The 18,624-nt window shown below is 41.0% G+C and overlaps 1 protein-coding gene and 1 long non-coding RNA gene across 3 annotated transcripts in view; one reads left to right on the top strand and one right to left on the bottom strand.

Annotated features, from left to right (window-relative positions):
- Nucleotides 1–18,624, bottom strand: part of CSMD1 (CUB and Sushi multiple domains 1) — a 2,002,273-nt gene that overhangs the window by 1,563,159 nt on the left and 420,490 nt on the right. The gene's annotated exons all lie outside the window — the stretch shown is intronic.
- Nucleotides 8,647–16,591, top strand: LOC132691473 (uncharacterized). Its single transcript, XR_009615795.3, has 3 exons — nucleotides 8,647–8,729; nucleotides 14,419–14,611; nucleotides 16,425–16,591. It is a non-coding gene; the product is annotated as an uncharacterized LOC132691473 (long non-coding RNA).

Here is an 18,624-nt window from a genome sequence, read left to right as displayed (position 1 = left end):
TGTTCCAAACTGGATTTTCAACTCAATGAATGCTGATAACTTGTTGCATTTTTCCTTGCCATCATGCCTGGCATCTCCTTGGAGACAATTAAACTGCAGAATTCAGTTTAGGTGCTGAGAAGGAAAATATCTGGCCATCTAAGTCCTTGCCGTGTTCCCAGTATGTAGCGTATCGTAGACACGTGGCACTTGGCAAACAAATCCATGGAACATGGAAAATCATTTTAAAACATGTAGGGTAAAATAGTAAGATGATTTTAATTAAGCATTGAAAAGGTAGAAAGAGCTTCTTTTCAAGGATAGTGTTTCTGAATAATAAATTACGTTTGTACATTTAGTTGGCTTGCTGATACAACCAGCCTGGCAAGGAAAAAATTGTTTTATATTAGATTTAAAAGTACTTAGGCACGGCACAGTGTTTATTTTATGTACCAAAAGGACAAAGCAAAATCAGAGGGAAGTAATAAAATAGTGTGAATTTAATATACTCTTATTTAATTAAATGCTATTGCCTGTCAATATAAATTTTTTTAGCTATATGTCTAAGACAGGACCCCAAGTTTTATCCTTTTCAGCTTGGCAGATCTCATGAGGAGTTGTTTTCTATTTTGTAAACAGAATGGTGCTTGGACATGAGATAATCTTTTATGTAAAATGTGTGAAGTTCAGGTGTCTATTTTACAAATATAAGATAGATTCATTTGGCAAGCACTGTATCAACACTCAATATTTCATTAAGATTCATAGTTTACGGGCACCTGAGTGGCTCCGTCGGTTAAGCAGCAGACTCTGGATTTTGGTGCAGGTCATGATCTCAGGGTTCCTGAGTTCGAGCCCCACATCGGGTTCTACACTGACCGTGTGGAGTCCGTTTGAGATTCCCTCTCTCCCCATCCTTCTCTCCCCCCCCCCCAAAATAAATAAAAGTTCAAAAACATTTGGTAAAAAGACTCATAAGGGAGTGTATGGAGGAATTAATTCCCCAGGTTTAAAATCGAGATAGTTGAAAAGGGGATTGCTTGTACTCAGTCTGAGCTCCCAACAGGGTACGCAGGGGACTTAGAGCAATGATCAGAGAACTGTTGGTGGGGGCTCCTGTCACACCAACATGACCCGGAAAGCAGCCAGGAACTTGCACAGTGGCGACTGTCATTGCCGGGCTCTGGGCAAAGGAGCCAGGAACCCCGGGGCACCCAGCTGCCACCTACATCTAAGCCGTCTCCGACATCAGACCTGCTCCAAATGGCCCCCACGTCAACTTAAGTCAATCACATAGCACAAGAGTGTGGTGTGGGGGGTCTTCGACGACAGCTGAAAAGTACAAGGTAAAATCCAGGGCAGGGGAGCGTTTGGTAAGCTCGCCCGGTGAGGTGCTTATGCACCGCAGGGGAAAGGACCCAGCTGGCTCTGGCTTCTGAGTCCCTCCCCGTCACGGAGTTGCTCTGTTAGGGGTCCGCGAGCACTGACTCCATCACTGATGCTTGTAGTGACACACGCCTGGCACCTAAGAAGCACTTGAAGTTGCTGTTGCAGCGGTAGAGGACCGACTTGAAAAAAAGCACATGTTCTTCTGGAGACAGGAGAACAGCTTGTATCACACCAAGACTCCCACTGAATTCAATTAGGAAACCTAGATAAACTATATACGAGGCTAATGGTTGCTTTGAAGGCCCGGGTGCAGTATAAGGGCAGCGACAACTTGAGGAAGGACAATGACAGGGGGAAGGAAACCAGGGGCGAGCTCAGAGCGGCTCTCTCCCACCCCAGGCCGGGGCCACTCAGGAAACATCTACTGAGAAGCTAAGCAGCGCTTCTGAAATCTCACAGTAGTGAGGAAGAGAAAGGAGTATAGGGTTCAGGAAGGAGGTTTTTAGTCAGTGCTAACAATTCCTAAAGGGCTTTTAATGGGCGCTAGACCCATTAAGGCCCCACCTGGAACAGACCTGTGCTCACAAAGGCTGAAATCCAGTTTAGAGCTCAAATTTAGATTGTGTTAGGCGGTCTGCTGGGGTTGAGCTGCCAGTCAGAAGGAAAAGTAGACCCTCTCTGGGGCAAACTAGCATCATCCAGAATCTCAGACAGTGCCTACAGTCTTTCATTCAGAGGGTCCTCCGGTCAAATACGTGCATATGTATCTCCAATATCGCCAGCATTCCAGAGGAAAAGCAAATGATCACAGAGTGAGCGGAAAAAGGCAGATCACAGAGAGATTCACAGGAAGTCCAGAAACTGAAGTTATCAAAAGTTGATTTTATAATAACTGTGATTAATGTGCTCAAGATAATAGAACATAGGATAAAGGAAGTCAAGGGAGAACTGGCATCAATAACAAAAAGAAATCAAATGGAAATTCTGCAATTGAAAAAAGGCAATAAGTGAAACAAAAAAAAATAAGTAAATGAGTAGCAGATTAGGCAACGAAGAGAGCATTAGCGATCTGGGAGAAAGGTCAGGACAAAATGCTGGAAACAGAGAAAACGATGGTAAATGAGGAATGGTTGTCTTAGAAGAGAGGTAAGGAGAGAAATAGTAAATGATGTTTCTCCACAGGAGAAAAGAAAAAAAGAAAAAAGGAAAAAAAACAAAACAGAGCAAAAGTTGTATTTGAAGAGACCACGGCAGGTGATTTTCCATGACTGATTAAAGACATCAAGTAACACAAAAGTGAAAAGGCGGGATGCACAGAACAAATCAAACCATGAAGGAAGACCTTAAAGTCCGTCATCTAGAAAAGAATGTCCAAAGGGCGCCTAGGCTGGGGACTGGTTTCTCCCCGGAAAAACGGAAGCCAGAAGGTAACCAGTGAGATCTTTATCTAACTGCAATAAAATGATTGCCAGCCTAGAGGTTTAAGCCTCATGGCAATCACTTGAACACAATGAAGCCATTCTCAGATAGACAAAACCTGGGGAAATCCTCATGGGTCTTACAGAGAGAAGACACATGATATCAGCTGGAAACTTGTAGGTGCAGAAAGGAGTGAGGAAAGATACAGAGGATAAGCTGATGAGCAGGTGTAAAAGGACAGTGACTATCTGTATTGATAAAATTAATTTTCCATGGGATTGCGATATATACAAAAATATCAATTCAGCAAACTTTTGATGAGTATCTGCAGCACTGCTTGAGTCGCTTCTTATATAAACACAGGCTTCTTTTATATAGACTTGATTTAACAAGGGCTCACACTGCAGAAGCCTCAATCTCAAAACTATTTCTCCCACCCCAATATTCTCTTATAAAAATATGCAACAGTTTTCAGCAATATGAGGTGCAGTAAGATAAGGTCTCTAAATGATCGTTAGTCTCTGAATTAATGATTCTCAAGTGAACATGAGAGAGAGAAGTTTATATGTTCACATGAAAATTACAAAACATCTAATGCATTAAGTTATACCACCCTACACTTTTTACACTAGTACATTTCTTTCTCCACCTGCTCAATCAGGTTTCTATATACGAACGTAGAGTGTACTGGTTTAATGATCAAAATAACACCTAACTCCTTTTTAAAGATTTATTTTTATCTTTTTGAAAGAGAGAGCGAGAGAGCAAGAGAGAGAGAGAGAGAGAGCGAGCATGCACGAGTGGGGTAAGGGGGAGAGGGGGAGAGAGGGAGGGAGGGAGGGAGGGAGAGAGAGAGAGAGAGAGAGAGAGAGAGAGAGAGAGAGAGAGAGAGAGAATCCTAAGCAGGCTGCCTACTCAGCCTGGAGCCTGACATGGGGCTCTATCCCACGACCCTGTGATCATGACCAGAGCTGAAATCAAGAGTCAGGCTCAGCCAAATGAGCCAGTCAAGCGTCCCAACACCTCCTTTTAAAAGATGACAACAGTGTGGCCATATTCCAAGAATACTGTTAGGGACATATTCTTTTAAGTGTCTTGTGGCATGCTTTATTTCCTCTAGGACCTTTGGATGAAGACTGTTCTCTGCTGGTGATTTGCAGCATTAAAACAGCACTGAAGTCCCATTGTAAAAAGTTACCAACGTTCACATTAAATGCCATCAAACCATGTTCCCTAGAGCAAAATGACAAGGAAAGGGACAACGTGCTGAGAGATTTGCATTTCTTCACGGCACCATATACGCTTCTCCATGATGATATTGTATCCCAGTTGCCTCCCATGCAGGTGTATCTTGCCATACTTTGCTATAGCAAGTTTTTCAACTTGGTGTATCCAGTACCTGGAGTTAAGATTTGATAGAAGAGCTTAATGTACTCTAATGAACAAATGAAGACTTACATGCATGAATGTGCACTCTATGGGGTCTACATCTATACAAGAATGACAAAAAAGTAATGATACAGACATTCACGAAAAGCTGCCTGAAGTTTTAATTCGTTTTACATATATTTTAATCCCACCACACAAAAATTCTGACTTTGTTATATACAGTCAATATCCTACAAAAGCCAATGGATGAGGATCCCTCTCTTTCACAGTGATTTTACCGGCCACGGTGAAGAACCAACCAACAAATGGGTATTTTTTTAAGATTATGTAATACCTCCAGGAAAATGAGTTTTCTCAGTCTGTCTGTTGTACCACTAAAATGAGTACCCGAGACTGATACACAGTTTGAAGAGAGCTTGACACTCTTTACTTTCCCTGACAAAAATAAGATGGATAATTCTAATACAGTTTTCCAAAGGGTTGGCAGTTCTCGAGAGAAACACATCTGCAAAATTACCCTTGTTCCAAGCGGTTCAAGTCCTAAAGACATTCCTTCTGATACAGAACTTTTCCTAGATGTGTAAAGAAGAAAAAAACAACCTTCACTTACAAATAACTGTACCCAAACTCATGCCTGTGATCTCATTTACTGACAACAAATACGCCTTAGAAGCTGTTGCTTTCCTAAGCACTGGCTGAAAGATTTTATCCGTCTCTGTCTTCTTTTAAAAAGCAAAGGACTATGTGTAGAGAAAATGTGAATCCAAGCAGTTTTCACATTATGGACTTGTGGATGTCACCTCGCTCAACATTTTACCTTACCACACCCTTAAAAATAAAAATAAACAGCTTCTGTACTTTATTACCATGTAAAAATTGGAATCCCCTCAGAAATTTGAGAGAAAAACAACTTAAAACCCACCTGCAATCAGTTTAAAACTCAGTGGAAAACTGACTCTAGGCTTTAAAGGGATTTATTTTCTCTCGTAATTTAAAGGCAACCATACCCAGTAAGCACTAACTAGATGCTTCTCTGAAATATGAGCGTGCCATCATTTAAGCAAGAATATTACACACAAAGAAGGTAAAGCATATCTAATAAATGTTTCCTATTCTGAAGCGCCTCTGGGTTTGCTGTCTATAGTAGCTAATGACTTTTTAAGGTTGAGATCCTTAAAAAAATAAAATAGAGATCCTTGTAAATGACATCTCAAATACTGTGACATACTGTATTAGCGGTGAATCCCAGTAGACGGAGATGAAATGTAACGCCGAGACGGACGTCATGTAAGTGGCCATCAGAATGAGTGTTTAGGGTCCCACTAAATGCTGATATTACCGTAAAAGAAAAAAGAAGCAGAATGTCAGATCATCGTTTCAAATGCAGGGTAGAGAACACATTTGTGTGGTTACTCCCGGGGTGGGTGGGGACAAGGATAAGCTTCCTGATCCTTATTTCTTTCCAGAGAGAGTGTTCGTGATTTCCCCTGACGAGGAGTGTGATGGTGGATCAAAGGCACTCACAGGGACACCGTTCCTTGAAGAGTATATGTACGCAGAAATATCGTATCTATATATTATAGTGATGGTGGATCAAAGGCGCTCACCAGTTTCTCTGTCCCTTGAAAAATGTATGCACACACTTATAATAACTATGTAGTAAAAAACATTATGTGATATTAATATAAAAATAGCGAAATGGAAAACATTGCCCTTGTACTGTCAGTAATTTGCAAATGTGTCTAAAAGGCAAACTTATTTATTATTGCTCTCAGAGAGCAAACAAAGTACAGAGTGAAGAGGGGAATGGGATGAGCTTATCGTGGTAATCTGAAAGAATACGTTTATGATTACAAAGTCAATACATTGAATTTTGTATTTCTAAACTATTTTCTCCCTCTGCCTACACCGTCAACCAAAACGTTACCTCAATTATCCTTATGCTTATTTTCTGCCTAATTCAAAGTATTAGCCACGCTATCTCACTCTTCTGAGGTTTTCTGAACAGAAAAATCAATCACAGAAACAGAAAATTTCTGCTTCTGCAATGTTAACAATTAGCAGGTTAAGTGAAAGCTAATATGCTATCTGCTTCTCCGTGCCTGGGAAGCACAAGCACAGAGCAATTCACTACTCACCCCTCGGGTTATGGTGTCCAGAAGAGTTTATTAATCATGACTTTGTAATATGAAGCTTGCTTACACCGTTAATTGCTAGCTCATCACGGCACAATGAAGGTGTTCACTGTACAATATTGTTAGACGTGTGTGCTCACACGGCAAAGACCAGGTGTAAATAACTCTTGTAATTTTTCAATTAACTAGTTTTTTTTTTTTTTTTTAGTTTATTTATTTTTGAAGGAGAGAGACACAGAGTGTGAAGGTGGGGTGGGGTGGGGGGAGCAGCAAGAGAGAGGGAGACACAGAATCCGAAGCAGGCTCCAGGCTCTGAGCTGTCGGCACAGACCTGACCCAGGGCTTGAACCCATGAGCTGCAAACTCATGACCTGAACCAAAGTCGGATGCTCAACCGACTGAGCCACCCAGGTACCCCGCTTCTGTAATTTTTTTGCTGGCTGCCGTCATGAATAGAGGATTTCTACAGTGTAGGGATCATGGCAAAAAGATAAAAGATGTGTGATGGAAGGCAGAAAAACCATATATCTTGCATGTCAAAGAGTATCAAGAATATGTTAACAGTTTCTGGAATGCAGTGTACAAATGATCTTGAGAATGTGACAGAAACCCGGATGGTGCTAAGCTTTACTTCTGAGACCATCTGAGTACATGACTCTGGTCCAATTCAATACACTTCATCTGGAATTTGAGGTTCCTAGAGGGAGCACATGCTTATCATACTTCTTGTTCTAGAAGGCAAACTGCTTACAAATATTCGTTCTTTTTTTTTTTTTTTTTTTTTTTTTTTAATGTTGTGATTATCTTTTGTGGAGCCATACAATGGCATACCCCAGGGATATTGGGGGTTTGGTTCCAGACAACTGCAATAAACAGAGTCAAATGAACTTTTGGTTTCCCAGTGCACATAAAAGTTACATTTACCATGTATTATAGTCTGCTAAGTGTGTAATAGCATTGTGTCTAAAAATTAATGTACATAGTTTAATTTAAAAATACTTCATTGCTGGGGCCCCTGGGTGGCTCAGTTGGTTAAGCGTCTGACTTCGGCTCAGGTCATGATCTCATGGTTCACTGGTTCAAGCCCCGCGTGGGGCTCTGTGCTGACAGCTCAGAGTCTGGAGCCTGCTTCAGATTCCCTTTCTCCCTCTCTGTCCCTCCCCAACTCCCCAACTGTCTCACTCTCAAAAATAACAACAAAAAAATTTTAAAAATTCAAAAATACTTCATTGCTAACAGAGGATAACCATCATCTGAGCTTTCAACAAGTTGTAAACACTGATTACCTATCACCGTAACAAATATAGCAATGAAAAAGTTTGAAATATTGTGAGAATCACCAAAACATGACACAGATACACAAAGTCAACACATGCTGTTGGGAAAATGGTGCCAATAGCCTTGCTCAGGGCAGGGTTGCCGCAAACCTTCATTTAAAAAAAAAATTAAAAAAAAATAAAGAAAAAAACCAAGTGCAGTATCTGAAGCACAACAAAATGAAGCACGATATGACAAGGCACACAGATATTTATGAAATGTCTGATCAATGCTATATAGGCACACCTACAGTAACCGGCAATTTCTTCTTGTAACATATGTTAATTTTCTCCCAATTATTGTTTATGCCATTTTTTTTCTTTGAGTGTTTATTTTTGAGAGAGAGAGTGCAAGCGGGGAGAGGGGCAGAGAGAAAGAGGGAGACACAGAATCTGAAGCAGGTTCCAGGCTCTGAGATGTCAGCACAGCTGACGTGGGGCTTGAACCCATTAACCATGAGATCATGACCTGAGCCGACGCTGGACGCTCAACCGACTGAGCCACCCAGGCACCCCTGTTTATGCCATGTTTTTAAGAGGAGATCCACATAACTAATCTACACAACTTATCACCGAGGGTGCCATCTAGCCTCTTCCTTGAAACCAGAAGCATGATGACTATTCTAGGTCGAATGTCTACTTGCCTGCAAAATTGTTCAATGGAGTCCAATGCCCTGACATGATGGCAGAGGAGGGGAGGCCTTTGGGGAGCACTCAGGTCATGACGAGGGAGCTTCCCGAATGGGATTAGTGCCCTTACAAAGGGGACCCCACAGAACTTCTGCACCTCCTCTGCCATGTGAGGGGGACAGAGCAAGAACATGCTGTTTAGGGCACTGGCTTTCACCAGACACCAAATCTGTCTGGTGCCTTGTTCTTGGACGTCGAGCTTCCAGAACTGTGAGAAATAAATGTTTACCATTTATAGGCCACCCACTCTGTGGTCTTTTGTCATGGCAGCCAGAATGGACTAGGACAGTAACCATGGCAACACAGAAGTTCTTGGAGACAGCCATGAACAACATAATCCATTTCAATGAAAATAAAAGTCACATCCAGAATATGTTAAATTTTAACATTTGTATATTTATTCAACACTAAGGTAGGCAAAGTATTTAGACTTACTGCATTTATGTTATTGAACTGTAGTTGTTCAGAAGTGCTAAATAAGATTGTTCTAGTAGATAGAATGCCAATAAATTTGATTTCATATATGTGACATGCCCACCATACTGCTTAAAATTATTTTGTCTGTTCTCCATATATGTTGTTAAACATACATATATTATTTAATATTAATATTTACTCTTAATATTTCATATGTATATATTATGTTAATATACATTCATATATTTAAAAATAGAAAAATATTGCTAATAATACGTTTCTACAGGTAGTTGCTGACTTCTATAATATGGATAAAATTACAAGAAGACTCAAATTTTAAGATAGTGTGAAGTTCAGGATAGCTGTTTTTTCTTCTTGTTAGCTTGCCTATATGATTGCCATTATGCATCCAGGAGGATCCCATTAAAAACTAAATTTTTGGAAGGGTTTTTTTTTCTCCCAAGATGAATTAAAGATTTTTTTTTATTAAGAAAACATAGGGCACAGCTGAGCTTTTCCTGATGAATCAAGTTTACTTTGCGGAAATGAATCATATATGTTTCTGTGATACGAGGATATGCCCAGGTCTTACCAACAACTACAGAGCTGGTGATCCCTATAAAACACCAGAGCTTATGGCTATGGGTGGGGGTGGCCATCTTATCTGAATCCTCATGTCTGACCATCTACATCTTCGGTGCTGCCCAAAAGCATGTCCTCCTGCTGTCAGCCTTCTGGTCTCCAGCAGACATCGTCAGAATGTGGTACTCTACCTTGTTCTCAGCTTGCATACATTCCACCAGTATTGAAAGTACTGAGTGCTAAGTGCACGTTTTCCTTAACTATCTATTCAGTACTTACTACTTGTCACACACTATTAGGTCCTGACTGAACCGTGGAGTACAGATGAAGAAGTAAGCAATGTTCTCTGACCGTAAAGAAACTTCCCACCGCCAAGAAGAACCACCAAATACAGAGTAAAAGAAAAAGTGACTGAGAACACTGAAGAAGAATTTATACATTCTTCTCGGGCTATGCAAGTTAAAACCACAGTATGAGACTACCTCACACCTGTCAGAGTGGCTAAAATCCAAAACAATAGGTGTTGGCGAGGACGTGGAGAAAAAGGAATCCTCGTGCACTGTTGGTGAGAATCCAAACCTGCGCAGCCACTTTGGAAGAGTATGGAGTTGCCTGAAAAAGTTCAAAATAGAACCATCCTACGATCTCATATTCACGCTACCGGTTATCTACCCAAAAAACACAAAACCACTAATTCAAAGGGATACACGCACCCCTAGGTTTATTTCCACATTATTTACAATAGCCAAATTAAGGAAGCAGCCCACATATGCATCAACTGATGGATGGATAAGATGATATGGTATGTACATACAATGGAAAACTAACCATAAACAAAAATGAAAACTTGCCATTTGCAACAACATGGATGGCGCTAGAAAGTATAATGCTAAGTGAAATAAATCAGAGAAAGACAAATACCCTATGATTTCACTCATATGTGGAATTTAGGAAACAAATGAACAAAGGAAAAAAAAAAAGAGAGGCAAACGAAGCAACATTCTCTTAACTATAAAGAACAAATGAGAGGTGGGTGGGGGGATGGGCTAAACAGATAATGGGGATTAAGCAGTGCACTTGCCATGAACACTGGGTGACGTATGGGTGTCAAATCACTGCATTTTATACCTGAAACTAATCTAACAGCGTATGCTAACTATACTGGAATTAAAATAAAATTTGAAAAAAAGAAAAGCCTTCTTGCACTATGTCAAGACAAATTGACAGAGAAGCTAGTAGAACAAGGGCTTGATTTATGGATGAGATTATCCTAGGTGGACAAAAGGCAGAGGAAAAAAGCATTGCAAACATAAGGGGAAAGCCTGAACAGCGCTGGGGATCTATTGTAACTGCACTCGGACATCTGCGAAAGTCTGAGTCATCTGAGATGGGTAAGCACGGAGTGAGTGAGACAACGCCAACTTTGTTATGAGAGTCTCCACCAGAGTTGGCCCAACTAAGCTTTTGGTTGGTCCAAGGGTAGTAGTGATGGCAGACCAGGTCCTTCCTCCATCAGTAGGAGACGGTGCAGACATGCAGGTTAGCGTGGGATTGGGACAGGCCTTAAAGTTTATGTCAATTCTCTATGAAGGTTACAGAAGGCTGAATGCGGTTAAGCGAGGTGATGGCTTCTTGACGGTATTGAGTGGCACTTGGTCAGCAGTGAGGTGGTGGCAGTGGGAGACAGCCTGGAAGCCACGGGACAAGGCACATCAGGGACTATCAGTAGAGCCCCTGGGGAGAGGGGAAGGGTACCCACTGACAGGATGGAGGACACGTCAGAAGAGACAGTCGCTGGTACAGGGCCCCATACAGGTGGAGATAGCAGTAACGGTCGAACAAGCAGCAGCTGACTCAGTATGGCCGGGAAGGAAACTATGGGAGTTTTATAACAGCCGCGTGGGAGGTCTCAGGGTCACACAGGCATATCCATCTAGCGGTAGTGGGATGCTAGTAACTAGCTACCAATTGGCTCTCTGGGGGAAGGGAGCAGCCCTGGTGTTTGGCACTTGTCAATTTCTATGGCGTAAATTCTCCCACAGTCAAATCGTTCTGCTGTGCCCCTTCATTACATCATCCCATATGTTAGTTAGATCTCAATAAAACTGGAAAAAAATGTAGCAAAAATCCTCTCATGATTAATTTCAAGCTCCTAGTTAACCACAACAACAACAACAACAACAACAACAAAATATCTCTTCGATGGAATATTCCTCAGCCATAAAAAAGCAACGGGACTTTGCCGTCTGCAACAACAACATAAATAGATGTAGAGAGAATTAGGCGAAGTGAGACAAGCCAGGCAGGGAAAGACAAATATCATTTGATCTCACTTACGTGGAATCAAAGTAGCAAAACAAATAGAGAAAAAAAAAAAAAAAAGCACCAACAGCCCCGTAAAGATGGAGCACTGATGGCTGCCAGAGGGTGGGATGTGGCGAGATTGGCAAAATGGCTGAAGGGGAGTGAGAGACACAGACTTCCAGCTACGGCGCAACATAATGGCTGCTGTTGTGGAATCACGACGTTGTCCCCCTGAAACTAATGTAACCTTGTGTGGCAACTATACTTTAATCCAAAAAAAAATAAACATTCCTATCTCTTATTGGATTCTCTTGGTGGCTGCATGAATCAACATTTCCAGGTGAGTATTGCATTAACAGTGGTCAACGTGGTCTGTCTTTAATTGGAATGCTTTCGAAGCATTCCAGCAAAATCACACCAATGTTTTTCAAGTATCTTCCTTATGTTATATTTGACTAACTTTATAAAAACCAGAAATGAGTGCTAAATCATATTGTAGAAGTTTATAAACATAAATTAATAACCTACTGATATTTTGAATTTTATGTTTTGTACTCCAATGTAATATTACGGAATCTCCTTTACCTTATATTAACTGAATCCCAAATTCTACAATGTATATTTAGAAATTTTTAGTCAGCATTTACAGGCGAGCTTTGCTTTCTACGTGTGTTTACTCAGGTTTTTCAAAAGTGTGAAATTCATAAACGGTATTTTAGGGTTTCTTTTAATTATTTTTTAATGTTTATTTTTGACAGAGAGCATGCACACAAGCTGAGGAGGGGCAGAGAGAGAGGGGGGAGACACAGAATCCAAAGCAGGTTCCAGGCTCTGAGCTGTCAGCACAGAGCCTGAGATGGGGCTCGAACTCACAAACTTTGAGACCATGACCTGAGGTGAAGTCAGACGCTTAACCGACTGAGCCACCCAGCTGCCCTCATAATTGTATTTTAGAAATACCATGTGTCTATATGTTAGAGGAGTTAAAAAACCAAACCAAACCAAACCAAAACAAAACAAAACTTGGATATCTTAAGTCTTAGGTCTCAAATCATTCACTCACACCAGCCCTCAGCCTCGTTACATTTTTAGGGTGAATGGAGGACAGTCAGTTTGCACAATGTCGACACAGGCAGGTGTTCACGCCACGTGAACGTAAACGGGCATGGAAGCCCGCGCTACATGCTGGTGCTGAAAAGCAAGGTTAATAGAATTTCCGCAGAAACATGAGCATTAATTTTATTTCCCCATTTATTACTCCTCCTTTTAACATGTACGTAGCAAATTAATTAAATAGCACCACAGCACTGCTAAAGCTTTGTTATTGTCATGATAAAAAAAAATTAGCGTAATAATTTTGGTGCTAATTATGCATTTTTGGCAAAGTGTTTCATCTCACTAGAAATACCCTCAAGCATGGGAGAATGGCTATTTAATGGAAGTGCGGAATAAAAGAATGCTTTTAGAGTCTTGGATTAATTTTCAATTATAAATTGCTTATAAAGTGAGTGTTTGTAGCACTTAAACTTTATACATAATCACACTTTATAATGAAAATAGAAAATAGCAAAAACATTTTCATGTTTTCATGATTTTTTTATGATTAGGATTCTTAAGGGTCTGAAAATACTTTATTTTAAAAACAGCATAGTGGGGCACCTGGGTGGCCCAGTCGGTGAAGCACCCGACTTTTGATTTCAGCTCATGATCTCACAGTTCGTGAGATCGAGTCCCACCTTGGGCTCTACACTGCCAGCGTGGAGCCTGCTTGGGATTCTCTTTCTCCCTCTCTCTGCCTCTCTCTCCATCTAAATAAAAAAATTTAAATAAAATTTTTAAAAAATGTCATAGTAACAACTTCCATTCATTAAAAACCAATTGTGTACAAGTTGTTCCTCATGAGGGATGTCTTTTCATCTTACCAAAAGATCCCCGGCTATTGCGCAACACCATTTCCACGTTACGGAAAGGTCAGCATGCTCCAGAAAGCTAAGTGCCTTTCTCAAGCATCTTGTAGAAAAGGTCTTCATTTGCTAGGCCTGCCATAACCAAGGGCCACACGCTGGTTTGGCTTAACACGACAGAAATGCATGGTCTCACAGTTGTGGAGGGAGGAGCCCCCTCTAACAACTGAAGGCTCGCCCCTCCCGGCTTCCAGTGGTTTTCCGCCATCACTGGTGTTCCTGGCACGTGGACACACGTCTGCACTCCTCTGTTTTCACATGGCCGTCCTTCCTCTGTGCCTGTCTGTGAGTCTAAATCCCCAGTTCTTACGAGGACATGAGTCCTACTGGATTAAGACGCACCCTAATGTCTTCATGTGACCGTATTCCTTCTATCAAGGCCTGTTTCCAAGCAAAATGACATTTGGAGTTAGTAGGGATTAGGATTTCAACCTGGGCTTTTTAGGGGAAACACAACTCAACCCTGACAGATAGAAACAGCAAAAGCATCTGAACCTGGTCTTTCAATTTCAAAACCTGCATTTTGCACTGCTGCTCAGGTCACCCTCTTACCAAAATGGCCTTCATGAAAAACTGTAGATATTTGAAAGTGTTAAATGCCAGTTTACTTGGATGTCTATCCTCCTCGGACTCTGCTCCTTGAGGTACACATACCACGTTTTACTAGGACTGTAGCCTCCTCACAACGGCTAAGTGCCCCGTGCATCATTTCTGCGTAACTATTTATTACGCTGGATAGAACTGGTTGTTGTAAATAATTCCGGGATCTAGAGCATTCTGAATTGTTGAGGTCACAGATTATAATTCACTGATTGGCTCTTTCTGATACTACAGGCCAAAGCAATGAGATGAAAGGCGACACATTTTGGTCCCTGTAATGTACTGTGATTTCGTTGTTGGAACCGATCAGCAAAGTTCAGCACGATAAATACAGGTGTGGCATTTCTTTGCGGCTACAACAGAGCTGGCATTTAAAAGCCTGAGGAATTCTGGCAAACCTTGAGTTTTCCAAAGGAAAAGAGTATTAGTGAATATCTGAAACATCCTAGAACGTAGGTCCATAAGAACAGAACTCAAGTAGGCTTGCGTGGGTTTTAACTCTACGATTCTGAGACAGAAGGCAAAACATGCGAAACGAAAAGACAAGGCTCTACAAAGGATAATCATGTTGATTTTCTTTTTGTTTCTTTATTCATACATTCACCTAATTAATTTTCTTTTCATTCATCCATCCATCCAATCATCCATCTACTAAATTCTCATAGTATGCTCACAACCATGGGCGGGGCTGGGAGGGGCTGGGAGGGCTCTTCCGATCCTGGGGCTTCCAGCTGAAGCCTTTTCCAACAGTGGCTTTTGGTTTTTGAAACCTCTGACAGCTACCGTAGCCTTATCCTGCAGATGCAGCAGAGGTGCCTTCACTATGTTGCTTCCTCCACATTGTACTTTACTTAAAAATACCCCCAAACATCATTAGAGCACAGAGAAACTGGGGGGCAGTTTCCTAACCCTAACCCTAACTTCAGCTTTCATCATTGAACATGGTAGCACCTTTCTCTTTCCAGTGTTACTTCTTTCTTGGGCACTGCAATGTCCACAGGGGCATCACCATCTACCCCAACCTCTCAATTCCTTGATCTCTTTGGCATCAAAACCATTGTGCACTCAGCCTCCCATCCTTAGGGTCCCCTGTAAATCTTGTCATTGCTGTAATGGCACCACTTGCAAGTCTCCAATTCAGACATCCCACATCCTCATAGTGACCAAATCTGCCATGTGACACAATTGTGCTTTTCATGCTCCCTCAATGGAGCAATCGTCCCTGTCCCCCTCTACTTATGGCCAGTTTCTCTGTGTACTATGCCCAATGTACCATGGATAGAGTCAGGGGTTCTAAAACTCTGAGTTTGAGGATTGAGTAAATCTGGAACAGATGAAGTTCCTGGCACCAATGAATTTGGGTTTAGTGGGGAAGTTGGATGAGTAAAGACAAAAAATCACAATGCATTTTATTAATGATAATGGAAGGGAGAGCCAACTCAGTTTTCAGGACTGCCTTCAGAAAGATTTCAAGGGGCGCCTTGGTTTCAAGGGTGGCTCAGTCGGTTGAGCGTCTGACTTTGGTTCAGGTCATGATCTCACAGCTCGTGGGTTTGAGCCCCGCGTCAGGCTCTGCGCTGACAGCTCAGAGCCCAGACCCTACTTCAGAATCTATGGCTCCCTCTCTCACTCTTTGTACCTCCCCTGCTCATGCTCTGTCTCTCTCTCTCTCTCTCAAAAATAAACATTTAAAAAAATTAAAAAAAGAAGAAAGATTTCAAAAGAAAAGGTCTCAAGAAACATTTCTAGAAAAATAATTTCTAGACAACCCTCGGATTTTTTTTCTATTCTTTTCTAAACAAATACCGGGAGTTTGGCAAGTTATTTGTATTAGAGAGTTATAATACTTAAAATTGCATGTACAATGCATGAAACGTTCCTTAACAATAATCATTTTTGCAAACAAAATATTTACCTGCCTTTTAAAGACAATTTTATAGAGATTAGAAATTACCTTTCGCGGTACCTGGGTGGCTCAGTCGGTTGAGTGTCCGACTTCGGTTCGGGTCATGATTTCAAAGTTTGTGGGTTCGAGCCCCATGTCGGGCTCTGGGCTGAGGGCTCAGAGCCTGGAGCCTGCTTCGAATTCTGTTTCCCCCTCTCTCTCTGCCCCTCTCCCACTCATGCTGTGTCTCTCTCTGCCTCTCAAAAATAAAGAAACGTAATAAAAACATTTTTTTTTAAATTACCTTTCTGTCTTTGTTAACTCTGTGTAATCACTGCTGCTTCTTCCTTTCTAGAATGTGGACTCATGCTGCTTCGACACTGGGTCCAACTGCATTGCTTTCAAGAAGAGAATATTTTGAAAGGGATAAGCAATAACTGAGATACAAAAACAAAATGTTTCTAACTCTAGCATTTGGAAGCCCTCACAAGCAATTCCTTTTCAGCTGACAAATGCAATTAATAAAATGTTATGCTGATTGACTGAATGCCATGATAAGCTACGTGGTTTCTAATAATGATAATGGTCATTTAAGGATCCAACGGCCTTTGCCTCCTAATCTGAGACATCTGAGAAATCCATGTAAATGTATTATCTTAGCAGATCCTTGACATCACCCTTTCAAACAAGAGAGATGGCCCTTCCGTTTCACAGACTGAAAGCAGTTTGATGTATACTGACCTGAATGAGGTTATGAACTCATGCCCCATATCCTGGTTCACATACTGCTTTCATATGAACTGTTCTTTTTAATGGACTTGAACTGTTCTTTTTATCTTAATTACCTTATTGGCTCTGTAAAAAACATACACTTGTCCACTTCCGTAGTTTGTATTTTCAATTCTATTTGAAGAGAAACTTTTTCCAAAACCATGCAACATAAAATGAAATATAGAAATAATAAGTAAGGGGGTGCCAGAGCAGCTCCGTGGGTTGAATATCTGATTCTTAATTTCGGGTCAGGTTCATGGAAGCAACTCCCACATTGGGTTCCAACTGGAGCATGAAGCCTGCTTGAGATTCTCCCCCCCCACCCTGCCTCTGTCTCTGCCCCTCTCCCCCACTCATGCTGTCTCTAAAATGAATGAATGAATGAATAAATAATTGATTAAATAAAAATGATTAGTAAAATTTGGATCAAAATTATATACTTTTAATATCTTTAGCATAGATCACGGTCAGCACATACATTTTGCTACAAAAGTATCATTAACTTCTGTGGACCATCATTGTATATTCCATGGAAAATGGTATGTTTTAGCTTTTCTTCTATTTCGGCGGGAAAATTACTGAATGTCCCCAATAAACCTGTCACTGTGCTCTGTACTGGACATACAAATAGAGTCACACATGTCCCTGACCTCACAAAAGCTTGCAGTCTAGTGAAAGAGACACAAATGAATCACATAATATCTGGATAACAGAGGATCTAAAAGAATTGCAGGTGATCTTATGACAAACCTAAGTGTCATCACTGATCATTTTTCAACATACAATTTTTTTATAAAATTTTATATGTGTATGCAAAATTACACAAGAGTTTTTTTTTTTTTATGCTTATTTATTTTGAGAGAGAAAGAGAGCAGGGGATGGGCAGAGAGACAGAATCCCAAGTAGGCTCCACGTTGTCAGTGCAGAGGCCAACAGGGTCTCAAACTCACGAACTGTGAGATCATGACCCAGCCAAAATCGAGAGTCCAGGAGTTAGATGCATAACTGACTGAGCCATTAAGGCGCCCCACACCAGAGTGTCTTTATACATCTTCTCTGTGTTCATAATAACTTGCCTTTAATGAGACACTTAAATAAACTAGGGAAAATGCTTCCCCAAACTCCCCCTGGATCGCTTTACCAATCCAACCCCAATCAAAATGCACATTAGATAAGTAAAGCTTTTGTAAATGGGATTATCATAGTTGTAGGGATTAATATTTAGATGCCCGAGAGCTCTCCTGTCTAATTTGTGCTACACCAGTCCCGCTCACGCACAGTGATGAGCTCTATTTTCTACTTGAATTATAATTGCTACCCTGGGCACCTAGCACTACAAACAGCTGAAAACAGTGTTGGATTTGCTGGAATAAATAGTGTTCAGTTATCAGCCATGGCACAGGTATATAAGGTAATAGAAGTCGCCACCACTAACAGGAGTTTGCACATGGCCTTGTTTCCGTCGTGATGGTTGCTGCTTTATGACACCACCAACCACAAAACCAACCCTAGCTACTAGTGTGACTATTCTGTTACAATGTATCTGCCAACAAAATTCAAGGAAAACCTGAAAGGTGTTAAAGATTGTAAGTGATCCATGTCAGACATATTTCTTTCCATATTAAATACTCTCAGTAAAATTAACTGCACTAAGAACCCAACTACCTAATTTTTTTCTGAAAGATTTACATAGGTGGATGAGAAGCGCTCATGTGAGTGGACAAGTGATGGAAAGCCTGTCTTGATGGAGCTGCATCTACAATGTGTATTATTTTTAATCACAG

This window comes from Panthera onca, chromosome B1 (assembly GCF_046562875.1).
Source record: "Panthera onca isolate mPanOnc1 chromosome B1, mPanOnc1 haplotype 2, whole genome shotgun sequence".
Classification (NCBI taxonomy): Eukaryota; Metazoa; Chordata; class Mammalia; order Carnivora; family Felidae; genus Panthera; species Panthera onca.
Note: the sequence above shows the minus strand (reverse complement) of the source record. Positions and strands in the feature narration are given on the sequence as shown.